Source organism: Halichoerus grypus, chromosome X, assembly GCF_964656455.1.
Source record: "Halichoerus grypus chromosome X, mHalGry1.hap1.1, whole genome shotgun sequence".
Taxonomy (NCBI): domain Eukaryota; kingdom Metazoa; phylum Chordata; class Mammalia; order Carnivora; family Phocidae; genus Halichoerus; species Halichoerus grypus.
In genome coordinates, this window is record NC_135727.1 from 88,091,983 (window position 1) to 88,105,966 (window position 13,984).

The 13,984-nt window shown below is 36.9% G+C and overlaps 1 protein-coding gene across 10 annotated transcripts in view; it reads left to right on the forward strand.

Annotated features, from left to right (window-relative positions):
- The first annotated feature begins 3,896 nt into the window (after positions 1 to 3,896).
- The window catches only part of LOC118536961 (uncharacterized), a 101,370-nt gene continuing 91,282 nt past the window's right edge, over positions 3,897 to 13,984 (forward strand). For all 10 annotated transcript variants that reach the window (XR_013444659.1, XR_013444660.1, XR_013444661.1 and 7 more), the window contains exon 1: positions 3,897 to 3,931. The gene's annotated coding sequence lies outside the window, so the exon portion shown is untranslated. The remainder of the gene's footprint in view (positions 3,932 to 13,984) is intronic.

Genomic DNA, 13,984 nt, shown 5'->3' on the forward strand with positions numbered 1-13,984 from the left:
TCTCTGCTCTTGAGTCATATGAAGGAGAAAAGTAGTGCCTGGCATCTTATACTTACAAGGAAATCTCAGTGTTGCTGATAACATGGCCTGCCACTCATGGCTAAGCCGTGTTGTTCTCTTGTTGGATATAAACAACTAAATCACCCAAGGAAAACTCAAATCCTATAATAGTTTCTTTCTAGCATGATCTTCCTGAAACACATGCACTGTTCCCCATGTGTTGCATTTCCTCACTGCAATGAGTAATCAACTCACCTTTTTAAAACTATCTGTGTATTCCTGTTTCTCTTTGGCTGGAGGGTGTTGACATATACAATATCAGCGGTTCTTTCAGTTCATCCAGCATGCCAATTTCTTTCTTGCCACAGGGATTTTGCACATACTCTTCTCTCTATCCAGAAACTTTTCTCCTGACCTCCTTAACCTCACTAATATCCCTGCAATTAATTAAGTAATTACTTCCACAAATAAGTGTGAAACAGTTACCTTGTGTCAAGCACTGTGTGACAGGAAATGCAGTGATGATGAAAACCAGACATTGTCTTATATCTCCTTTGCTTCCCGTGAATCAAATAAAAGTTAATTCAACATCACATTAATGAATATATATGTATATATATATATATATACATATATATATATCTTGATTAATTTACAGTGGGGTTATGTTCTGATAAACTCATCATAATTTGAAAATATTGTATGTCAAAAACCCATTTAATACACTAATCTACCAAACATCATAGCTTAGCATAGCCTACCTTAAACGTGCTCAGAATACTTACATTAGCCTACAGGTGGGGAAAACATCTAATACAAAGCCTGTTTTATCATAAAGTGTTCAATATTTCGTGTAATTTATTGAATACTGTACTGAAAGTTAATAACAGAATGGTTGTATGTGTACAGAACAGTTTTAAGTGTATTGGTTTTTGCCCTCATGATTGAATGGTTGACTGGGAGCTGTGTCTCACTGCCACTTCCCAGCATCATGAGAAAGAATATTACCACATATCTCTAGGCCAGGAAAATATCAAAATTCAAGATTCAAAGTTTGGTTTCTACTGAATGAGTATCACTTTTATACCTCATAAAGTCAAAAAATCGTAAGTTGACCATCATAAGTCAGGGACCATCATTACAGAATTCTTAAATGACTTAAATGGTTTCACGATAAGAAGCTCTTTCTTGTGAGTTCAAGATAATAGGAATTTAATCTAGACTTGAGGACGGGGGACAATTGAGTGGCACTAAAGTCAAATCTGAAGGATGAGTAAGACATTAATTAATGGTCTGCCAGTCCTGAGTGTAGGCATAGCATGTTGGAAAGGCTCTCTCATCAGAGTAATTGCAATAGGTTCAAGAAACTGAAAGGGGTTTATGTGACTGGAGTGCAGGGTACAAGTAGGAGAGTATTGTGAGATAAGGAGGCAAAGAAGTATAATGGCTGAGTACTGTGGTTTGTGTAATCAGACTACCTATATTTGGCCCTCAGCTCTATCACTTACTAGCTGTGTAACAAGGGGCAAATTCCTGAACCTCTTTGTGCCTTATCTTCATACTGGGGATGGTTAAAAACTGCCTTATAGGTTTTTTTTTTTTTTTTTATGAGAATTCAGTGACATAATTCCTGTGAAGCACATAGGACCATAAAAACTGATTACAAGTGACATTCACTAAATGTTAGCTGTTATTAGGACTGTGGTGGTTTGGCAAGGATGGTAGGGCTGGGACTAGAATGAGATGAAAGCTGTGCAAAATTTTAAAAGGCACTCACTTCTTGGTGCTGACTCTGTACTTGGACTACTCGGAGTTTGGCCATTCCCTTACATTTTTGCATTCTAGGTGCTTATCTTTTCCCACCTTAGTCCTGGCTCTTAGTGAGAGATCAGACCATGCAGACCATGTTAAAGACTGATTTTTCTCCTATGAGCAAGGGAAGATTTCTGAGAGTTTTAACCAGGTGGAGTGATAGGGTATGCATGTGACATGCTGTAATGATTGTTTCACAAATACCATTTGGGAAAAAAAATATGGATTGGAAGGAAGCCACAATCAATGTAGATAGTGGCCAGTTGGGAAGCAGTTTAAATAATCAAAATATGCCATGATGAGACCCTGGACAAAAATGACGGCAGTGGAGATAGAAAGACATAGACTATTTTGATAAATATCTAGGAATAAAACTTATAGGACTTGACAGTGAATAGTATGTGAAAGGCAGGTGAAAGAGGTAACAAGGATGTTGCCTAGATTTCTGGTGTGGATAAATGAATAGACTGTGATATCAGTGAAAGAGATGATAACACTAGAAGGAATTTAGGAGGAAATTTAGGAGGAAAAGCACGCATTTGTCCTTTGTCACGTGGAGTTTAAGGTGCTTTTGAGATACTTGATTGGATATATTGAATAGAAAGTTGGTTATTTTAGTCTGGAGTTCTGCTGACAGTGAGGACTGTAAGTGGTAGCATACAGATGGTGATTAAAAATTAAGGTATGATTGGCATTGCCTTAGGGAGGGCATGGAATGATAATAGGTGGCCTTGGAATCAAGCCCCAAGAAACGCAAATATTTAATGCCTAGATAGAGGAGGATGATGTTACAAAGGAGATAGATAAATGGCCAGAAATGTAAGAAGAACACCAGGAAATTAGTGACACTGAAGTCAAAAGAAAAGAGTGTTTCTAGGAGAAAAGCATGCTCTGTGGGGTCAGAGGAGGGAGGAAGGTCAAGGGATTGAAGACTGGAAATTTTTTGTTGCCTTTAGCAATCCAGAGGTCATTGGTTATATTAAATAGTGAGAGATATTGCAGGGAGTGATGGAGTGAAAGTCAGATGTAAACTGAGAGCTAAGAAGTAGGTGGAATAATGGCGACAGAGCCATTTCTTTCAAGATACCTGGCTGTGAAGGGAGGGAGAGAGAACAATTTTTGGAGGATTCATAAGTTCAAGGAAGAGTAATTTAAAAAAAAGAGAGAGGGGAGCGCCTGGGTGGCTCAGTCGTTAAGCGTCTGCCTTCGGCTCAGGTCATGATTCCGGGGTCCTGGGATCGAGCCCCGCATCGGGCTCCCTGCTCAGTGGGTAGCCTGCTTCTCCCTCTGCCTCTCCCCCTGCTTGTGTTCCCTCTCTCCCTGTCTCTCTCTGTCAAATGAATAAATAAAATCTTTTTTTTGTTGTTTTGTTTTGTTTTATTTTTTTTATTTTTTTATTTTTTTAATTTTTTTTATTGTTATGTTAATCCCCATACATTACATCATTAGTTTTAGATATAGTGTTCCATGATTCATTGTTTGTGCATAACACCCAGTGCTCCATGCAGAACATGCCCTCCTCAATACCCATCACCAGGCTAACCCATCCTCCCAACCCCCTCCCCTCTAGAACCCTCAGTTTGTTTTTCAAAATCTTAAAAAAAAAAAAAAAGAGAGAATTTGCCAAGTTTAAATTTCCGAAATTTTATTAAGTTTTTTCCTTACTGGCGCCAGGCATTGTGCTAAATGCTTTACATACATTATGACATTTAATCTTCACAGCAATCTAACAGTAGAAGGATTATTGCTTCCAATCTACAAATGAAAAAGCAGAGGCCTGAAGAGGTTAAGTGACCTGCCTAAAGCCACACTGTATCTAAGTGGCGAGGTAAGATGCTGGAGTCAGTGCGACACCAAAGCCAATGCACTTAACCCCCTTAACCCCCCCCCCCCCAGTAATCCATATCATTGAATTTCAGCTCCGCTCCCCGGATCCCTTCAGTTCTGCCTGTCTTTCCTCTACTTTGGCTGTCTAAGAAATCTGAGGTCACCAAAGCAACAAGGAGAGAACCAGACCTCCCAGCATGCTAGAGGGACACTGAAAGTTCTTTGAAATGGAGGCGGTGGGAAGGAGGGGTAGCACTTCCGGTGGTGTCTCCGCGCTTTCTCTCCGACTCTGGTGAGTTTTGGCGGCGGTGACCTGCCACTGTCTCCAGCCTATGTTTTTTTGTTTGTTTGTTTGTTGTTTCTTAACACCAGGGATGGAGGATGGCTATATGTCCGGAGATTCGGAACGGGTTGGGGAACGGACGCTTGGAGGTTTTGTCTGTCTGACCGCTCTACCCGACTGCCGAGCGGTGGTCGCCCGCGCAGGGACGTAATCACTCCTCTATGAAACAGGAAGATTCCTTTATAGGACTCACTCACATCAAAGGGGAGGAATGACAGGGAAAGGAGGGGTTGTCACCGAACCTGGCTTTTTTGAGCTGTGGACAGTAGTGTGGACACCTGTGCAGATGGAGTTTCTGTTTTAAAAGGCAGTTTCTAGAATGGATTTCTCAGCGCCCCTTCAGCCTGCGTTTAGCTATGCCCCTCTGATAGGCTCTGAGGACCCGTAAGGAATCAGTGTCTGTCTCTGCCTTCACATAATCTTACAGCCACGAGGGAACACGCACACTAATCAAAAATAGCATTCGGGTCTCTTTTGTTCACGGCTCTATATCTAACATCTAGAACAATTACAATTTTATTAAATGAATGAAATAATAGTTGGGACAAAAGACACAAGTATATGTTTATAATAATAGAAAAATTTATTGAGTGCTTGTTGTATGTCAAGCAGTGTTCTCAGTGTTTTATATGTATTAATTCATTGTGGTATGTGATATGAAGGAAAGGCACCTAGTGCTGTAACAGGGTGACCTAACCTAGTTTGAGGGGCCAAGGAATACCTCCCATGGTAAGTCATTTCCAGTATGATTTGAAGGAAGAGTAGGCTTTAACTAGGTGAAAAAAGGGAAGAGAGATGGAGATTATTCTAGGCATAACATTCTAGAAATAACAGCATTTTTAAAAGTCCTGGTGAAGGGGAGAGACCTTGGCTGAACTGAGAGATTGAAAGAAGGTGTATGTGGTTGGGCCATATAGCACTTATAAGTCACATTATGGATTTTGGTGTTTTTGTCTAAGAGTGATCAAGAATTTTAGAGTATGGTATCAGTTTTGCAGAAAATTCTGTCTACACTATAAACAAGAGATGGAAGAGCAGGCCTGATGTGAGTAGATCAATAAGGAGAATATTGTAGTAGTTCGGGTATGACATGCTAGTCCCTTGTATTAGTGTAGTGCTGGTAGGGATGGAAAAAAGTGGAGAGATACAAGAGATATTTAGGAACTAAAGTCAGCAGAACTTAATGTTGGAGAGGATGTCAAAGATGACTCCCAGGGCTGGCCTGTACAACTGGATAGATGGTGATAGCATCTGGTAAGACCAAAGGAGGACCAGGTTGGGAGTGGTGCAGTGAAGATCGTGTTATGCTGATTTTGAGGTTCTTTGAGGGAAGGCAACAATTATAGATATAGGTGCAGGCATGTTTTTAGATTTGGTAGTAGGAAGTTGAGATAATCCCTCCTGAGGACTTCTATTTTCTCAGTAAAATAAGAGGTATGGTCAGCTTCTGAGAGTGAGAGGAAAGGAAATCAGGTGTTTGAAGAGTTTTTAATTTGAAATTGCCATTACTGGTAATTGGAGAGAGAGCTGATTGGAAAAATCCTGTACATTTGTTGGACACTATCTAGGGCTTGGTTGAGGTTTATGTCTGTGATTGTACATGGTACTGATCTCTCTATTCATTTGATTTTTCACCAGCAGCCTGCTTGCTTCTTGACTGCAGGCCTGGGTTCATCCAGACTTTGATATGGGAAGGTTTCTGAGTTGGGTGACTGAGTAATGCTAGTGCTCTTAAATGAAGAATTGACTACAGAGGTGTGCACGTATCTGCACATAAGGGGAGTGGATTGAGATGAGATCTGAGATTGAGATGCTTGTAAAAACATCCAGGATGAACAGGAGGCAATTAGATATTTTAGTCTGGTGGTCAGGAATTAGCTCCAGACCAGAATATGTATTTGGGAGTCACCTCAACTATCAATGTCAGGTGAAACCATGAGTTTGAATTAATTCATCCAAGGATGTAGGAAATAGAGAGCTGATGGCCAAGGATGGGATCTTGGGAGTACTAGGAGATTGGAAAAGAAATTTCAGAAGCATATGAAGGTAACCAGGAAAAAAAAAATTAGAATCACAGACACAGAGGAAGGGGGGGGGGGCGTGATGCTACGGAGAGGTAAGATCAGATGAAACTGAGAAATGAGTCCTTTAATTAGGACATCCTTTTTACCTTATTGAGAGCTGTGTCAGTTGTGGCAGCTGGGGACCCAAAGGGAATAACGTGAGACTGGATTACATTGAAGAGTAAGGAGGGAAGGCTATTTTGTTTGACGGTCCTTCATTTGAAAGGAAAGGAGGAGAGTTTAGTAGTTAGAGGGGGGTGTAAGGGAAGGTTATTTAGGATGGTAAATACTTGAATACATTTTTTAGAATGATGAAAAGGCATTTTAAAGGGAGAAAGTGAAAATGTAGGAGAGAATTAGACTATTTTTATCCTTCTCATCTCCAATTCTCAGAACAGTCCTCCAGGGAAGGTAGTATTATCCCTGTTTTGCAGAGATAAGGCAATGAAATAGAGAATTTCAGTCACTTTTCTTTGGTCACACAGCTAGTAAGTAGGATCCAGGACTTGAATCTGGTTATAACTTCAATGGTTGCACATAACACAGTACCATATCGTAGATGCCTTGAACATTGTTTTCTCTTAGGACAAAAATGTTGACATAGTAGCCTCAGTACAGTAAAAAAAATGTATTCTTTTAATTAACCCCCCTCCCATTCTGACAAGTAATATGAGGTTCATCTTTTCTGGAATGACTATTAGTGCCAGATGCTAAGCTGGATGTTTCATATTCATCATTTGACTTGATTTTCACAACATTATGGTAGAGTAGTTGTAATTGATTACATTTACTTCAAAGTGAGGAAACCAAGATTCAGTGGTCACAGCTCTTGTCATTCTGTACTACCATTGATTTCTTTGTTTAATTTCCCCCAAACAGACCTGTGTTTTTCCAAAGTCTCTCCAAATTAGCAGACAATAAAGGATACTTTTAAAAAAATCCAACTTTATTGATGTATAATCCACATACCATAAATTTCACCCATTTAAAGTGTATAATTATTCACAGAGTTGTACAGTCGTCACTACAATTAATTCTAGAATGTTATAATCACCCTCAAAAGAAACCCCATACCCATCAGCAGTCACTTTCCATCCTCCACCCCTTCCTTAGGCAAACACAAATCAAATTTCTGACTTAATAGATTTGCCTGTTCTGAACATCACATGCAAATGGAATCATATAACATGTGGTCCTCTGTGATTCGCTTTTTTCACCCAGCATAATGTTTTCAAAGTTCATCCATATTGTGATATGTATCAGTACTTTATTCCTTTTGATTGCTGAACAGTACTCCACTGAATGAATGTGCCGTATTCTATCCATCCATTCATCAACTAATGGACACATGGGCCACTTACAACCTTTATCCACTATAAATAATGATGCTAAGAATATTTGTGTACAAGTTTTTGTTTAGACATATGTTTTCATTTCTCTTTGGTAGGTACCTAAGAGTGGACTTGTTGGGTCATATGGAAGCTGTTATGTTTCAAGTTTTGAGGAGCTACCAAACTGTTTCAAAAGAGGCTGCGCTATTTTATATTCCCACTATCATTATATGAGGGTTCTAATTTTTTCACATCCTTGTCAATAATTGTTATTGCCTGTCTTTTTTATTACAGTCCTCCTCGTAGATATGTATCTTTTCATATGTTTATTGGCTATTTCTATAACTTCTTTGGCAAAATGTCTATTCAGATTATTTGCCCATGGCTTTTTATTATGGAGTTACAAGAGTACATTGCATATTCTGGGTACATCTTTTGTTGGATATATGATTTGCAAGTATTTTATGTGAGTTGTCTTTTCAGTTTCTTGATTTTGTCCTTTGAAGCATAAAGGTTTTTAATTTTGATAAAGTCCAGTTTATCTAGTTTTTTCTCTTTTTACTTGTGCTTTGGTGTCATATGAGAAGCTGTTGCCTAACCCTAAGAGTTTTATAGTTTTAGCTCTTACATTTCAGTCTTTGATCAATTTTGAGTTAATTTTTGTATATGGCATGAGGAATGAGCCTAATTCATTCTTTTGTATGTGGATATCAAGTTGTCCCTTACCATTTGTTGAAAGACTGTTCTTTCCCTGTTGATTTTTCTTGGTACCCCTTTTAAAAATCAATTGACCATAAATGTAAGGGTTCATTTCTGGACTCTAAATTCTATTCCATTGATCTATATGTCAATCCTTATGCTAGTGCAACATTGTCTTGATTACTATAGCTTTGTTGTTAAGTTTTTTTTTAATGTGTAAAATGTAGGCACTTTATTTTTTTATTATGTTCAATTAGCCAACATATAATACATCATTAGTTTTTGATGTAGTGTTCAACGATTCATTAGTTGCATATAACACCCAGTGCTCATCACAACACATGCCCTAAATAGTGTGAATGAATTTTCTAACTTTATTCTTTTTTTCAAGATTATTTTTTTTTCTTTGTCTCTTGCATTTTTGTATGAATTTTAGGATCAGTTTCTCATGTATGAATTTTAGGATCAATTTCTTATAAAAAAGCCAGATAGGGTATGATAGGAATTGTTTTTAATTTGTATATCAATTTGAGGAGTATTGGCATCTTAACAATATTAAGTCTTCTGGTGCCTGAACATGAAATACCTTTTAATTTATTTAAATCTCTAATTTCATTTGATAATGTTTTGTAGTTTTTGGTGTACAAGTATTACATTACTTTTTAAAAAATAGACTTTATTTTTTAGAGCAGTTTTAGGTTCATGGTAAAATTTAGCAGAAAGTACAGGGAGTTCCTATTTACCTTCTGTTCCCACATATGCAGAGCTTCCCCCATTATCAACATCCCACAAAAGAATGGTACATTTATTACAATTGATGAACCTACACTGACATGTTATTATTACTCATAGTCTCTATTTTACATTAGGGTTCACTCCTGGTGTTGTACAATATATGGGTTTTCACAAATGTATAATGACATATATTCACCATTACAGTATTATACAGAATAGTTTCACTGCCCTAAAAATTCACTGTGCTCTGCCTATTCATCCCTCTCTTCCCCCAACCCTTTGGAACCACAAAACATTTTACTGTCTCCATAGTTGTTTTTTTAAAGACTTTATTTATTTATTTGACAGAGAGAGCACAAGTAGGCAGAGTGGCAGGCAGAAGGAGAGGGAGAAGCAGGCTCTCCACTGAGCAGGGAGCCCGATGTGGGGGTCAATCCCAGGACCCCGGGATCATGACCTGAGCTGAAGGCAGCTGCCTAACCGACTGAGCCACCCAGGCGCCCATGTCTCCATAGTTTTGACTTTTTCAGAACGCCAGTTGGCTTCTTTCACTTAGTAATATGCATTTAAGGTTTTCCCATGTTTTTTCATGCCTTGATAGCTCATTGCTTTCAAGTTTGGGCAGTTATGAATAAAGCTGCTATAAACTATGTGCAGGCTTTTGTGTGGATATAAGTTACCAACTCATTTGGTTAAATACCAAGGAGGACAGATTTCTGATATTTTTAAAAATTTATTTCCAAGTATTTTATACTTTAAAAAAAGATTAATTTGCTTATTTGAGAGAGAAAGAAAGAGAGAGGGAGAGAGAGCATGAGTGGGGGCAGGGGTAGAGGGGGAGAATCTTTAAGCAGACTCCCCACTGAGCATGGAGCCTGACGTGAGGCTCCATCTCAGGACCCATGAGATCATGACCTGAGCCAAAACTAAGAGTCGGAAGCTTAACCAACTGAGCCACCTATTTTATATGTTTTTGATGCTATTACAAATGGAATTGTTTTCTTAATTTCATGTTTGGATTCCTTATTGACAGCCAATAGAAATACAATTGGGTTTTGTATTGATTTTGTATCCTGAAACTTTGCTGAACTCATTTATTAGTTCTAACAGTGTTTTTGTTGATTCCGTGGACTTTTTAATGTATTGCATCATGCTATCTGCAAATAGAGATCGCTTTAGTTCTTTCTTTCCAATCTGGATTCCAGTCTTTCTTTTTCTTGCTTGAGTTCCATGGCTAGAACTTATTTATTTATTTATTTATTTGTTTATTCAAAGTTTAAAAATTTTTTATTTAAATTCAATTTAGTTAACATATAGTGTATTATTAGTTTCAGGGGTAGAATTTAGTGATTCATCTGTTGTATATAACACCCAGTGCTCATTACGTCAAGTGCCCTCCTTAATGCCCATCACCCAATTACCCCATTCCCCCACCCACCTCCTCTCTAGCAACCGTCAGTTTGTTTCCTATAGTTAAGTGTCTCTTATGGTTTGCCTCCTTTTCTGTTTTATCTTATTTTATTTTTCCTTCCCTTCCCGGATGTTCATCTGTTTTGTCTTAAACCCACTTATGAGTCAAATCATATGGTATTTGTCTTTCTCTGATTGATTTATTTTGCTTAGCATAATACCCTCTAGTTCCGTCCACATCATTGCAAATGGCAAGATTTCATTGTTTTTGATGGCTGAGTAATATTCCAATTTATATGTGTGTGTGTGTGTGTGTGTGTGTGTGTGTGTGTGTATCTCACATATTTTTAAAAAGATTTTATTCATTTATTTGAGTGAGAGAGAGAGAGAGCATGAGAGGGGGGGAGGGTCAGAGGGAGAAGCAGACTCCCTGATGAGTGGGGAGCCCCATGCAGGACTCAGTCATGGAACTCTGGGATCATGACCTGAGCCGAAGGCAGTCGCTTAACTGATTGAGCTACCCAGGCGCCCCATACCACATCTTCTTTATCCATTCATCCGTCAGTGGACATCTGGGCTCTTTCCATATTTTGGCTATTGTGGACATTGCTGCTGTAAACATTGGCGTGCATGTTCTCCTTTGAATCACTATGTGTGTATCCTTTGGATAAATACCTAGTAGTGCAATTGCTGGGTGGTAGGGTAGCTCTATTTTTAACTTTTTGAGGAAAATCCATACTGTTTTCCAGAGTGGCTGCGCCAGTTTGCATTCCCACCAACAGTGTAAGAGGGTTCCTCTTTCTCTGCATCCTTGCCAACATCTGTTGTTTCCTGAGTTGTTAATTTTAGCCATTCTGACCAGTGTGAGGTGGTATCTACAATGTTGAATAAAAGTGGTGAAAGCAGACATCCTTGTCTTTTTTCCTGATAATAGAGGGAGAGCATTCAGTCTTTCACAATTAAGTATGATGATAGTTGTGGGGTTTTCATAGATGCCTTTATCAGTTGAGGAAGTTTGTTTCTGTTTCAAATGTGTTGATAATTTTTTTTTAAAGATTTTATTTATTTATTTGACAGAGAGAGACACAGCGAGAGAGGGAACACAAGCAGGGGGAGTGGGAGAGGGAGAAGCAGGCTCCCCGCGGAGCAGGGAGCCCGATGCGGGGCTTGATCCCAGGACCCTGGGATCATGACCTGAGCCAAAGGCAGACGCTTAACAACTGAGCCACCCAGGCGCCCCTGTGTTGATAATTTTTATCATGAAAATGTGTTGGGTTTTAAAAGTGCTTTTCCTTAAACTATTGAGATGATCATATAGTTTTTGTCCTTTATTATATTCATATAGTATACTATATAAATTCAGTTTTGAATGTTAAAACATCCTTGTATTCCTGGGATTCATTCCACTTGGCCATGTATGATCTTTTTTGTATGTTGCTGGATTAGGTTTATTAATATCTTAGTTGAAACTATTTATGTCTATATTAATAAGGAATATTAGTCAATGTTATTTCCTTGGTATATCTTTGCCTGGTTTTGGTATCAAAGAAATACTAGCCTTATAGAATGAATTGCAAAGTGTTCCTTCCTGTTACATTTTTTTAAGAGTTTGTAAAGGGTTAGTATTAATTCACCTTTAAACAATTTGGTAGAACTTAGTGAAGCCATCTGATCCTGTTTTCTTTTTTTTTTGTCAAAAGTGTTTTGACTACTAATTCATTCTCTTCCCTTATTACAGGTTTATTCAGATTTTGCATTTCTTTTTTGAGTTAGCTCTGATAGTTTGAGTGTTTCTAAAAATATGGTCTTTTTCATGTAGGTTATATAATTTGTTGGCATACAATTGTTCATGGTATTTCCTTTATGTGTGTGTGTGTTTAATTTCTGTAAGGTTTACTATTTAAGGTCCCTATTTCATTCCTGATTTTAGTAATTTGTGTCTTCTCTCTTTTGTTTCTTGGCAGTCTACTTAAAGATTTGTCTTTTTTTTTTTAATCTTATCAAAGAATTAACTTTGGATGTCATTAGTTTTTTCTACTGGTTTTCTTTTTTTCTACTTCATTTATTTTCACTCTGGTTGTCTATTAGTCTAGTCTTCCTTTTTCTTGCTTTGAGTAAACTTGCTCTTCTTTTTCTAGTTTCTTAAGGTAGAACTTTAAGATCCTTGTTCTCTTTTAATATAGGCATTTGCAGTTATAAATTTCCCTCTGAGCATTGCTTTAGCTGCATCCTGTATATTTTGTTGTGTTTTCATTTTCATTCACCCCCAAATACTTTCTAATTTCCATTGTGACTTTTTCTTTGAACTATTAATTATTTGGGAGTGTTTTGTTTAATTTCAACATATTTGTGATTTCTCTAAATTCCTTTTTCTTATTTTTTCTAATTCCATTACATGGTGTTTGGAGAGGATAATTTGTATGATTCACATCCTTTTTAAATATACTGAAGATGTTTTATGACCTAGTATATTATTTTTCTTGAATAATATTCCATGTGCACTTAAAAAGAGTGTTTATTCTGTTATTGTTGAGTGGAATATTCTATGGATATCTTTTAGGTAAATTTGATTTATAGTGTATTCAAGTCTTCTATATCTTTGTTAATTTTCTTCCTAGTTGTTCCAGCCATTATTGAAAGTGGGGTATTAAAGTCTGAAATATTATTGTCATCATTATCTGCCTTTATTTATGCCAGTTTTTGCTTCCTGTGTTTTGGGGATTTTTCTATAGATACATATACATTGTATTTGTTAATTCTTTATAATGAATCGAAACTTTTCTCATTATAAAATATCTTTTTTGTCTCTAGTAACAGCTTTTCCTTGAAGTCTATTTTGTCTGATATTAACATAACCACTCCGGTTCTCTTTTTTTACTGTTTGCATAGTATATAATTTTCTATCCATTTACTTTCAACGAATTTGTGTCTTTGAATCTAAATGTGTCTCTTGACAGCATAAGTTGGATCATGTTTTTTTTTTCAATCCATTCTGCCAGTCTCTGCATTTTAATTGCTTTTTGGGCTCCATTTACACTTAGTATTATTATTAATAAATAGGATATATGCATGCTATTCTTCTGTATATGTCTTATGTCTTTTTTTATTTCTCTGTTCCTTCATTAATCCTGTATTTTATGTTAAATGGATATTTTCTAGTGTACCGTATTAATTCATGTGCTTTTTTTCTTTTAGTATGCTTTTGAATTATTTTACTAGTGTTTTCAGTGTTGATTACAATTAGCATCTTAATTTAAAACAATGTTATTCAGACTAATATTAATTTAATTTCAATAGTATATAAAATATTTTCTCCAATACATCTCTGTTTCCTGCCCTCTACTTTGGGTTACTTATTTCAAACAAATTACATATTTATGCATTACAGACCCATTGACACAGTTTTATAATTATTGCTTTATGCAGTTGTGTTTTACATTCATAGAATAAAAATGTTATGAACAAAAATACATTTGCACTGTCTTGTACACTTACCAATGCCATTATCTTTACTGTTTCCCTTTATTTCTTCATGTGAATTTGAGTTAGTGTTTAGTGTTTTTTTTTCTTTTTTTTTTTTAATTTCAGCCTGATAGACTCCCTTCAGTATTTTTTGCAGGACACATCTGATAGCAACAAATTCTCAGTTTATGTTTACCTGAAGTGTCTTAATTTGTCTTTCATTTATGAAAGATAGTTTTGCTGGATATAGAATTCTTTGTTGACAGTCTTTCTTTCACTACTTTAAATATGTCACCCCACTG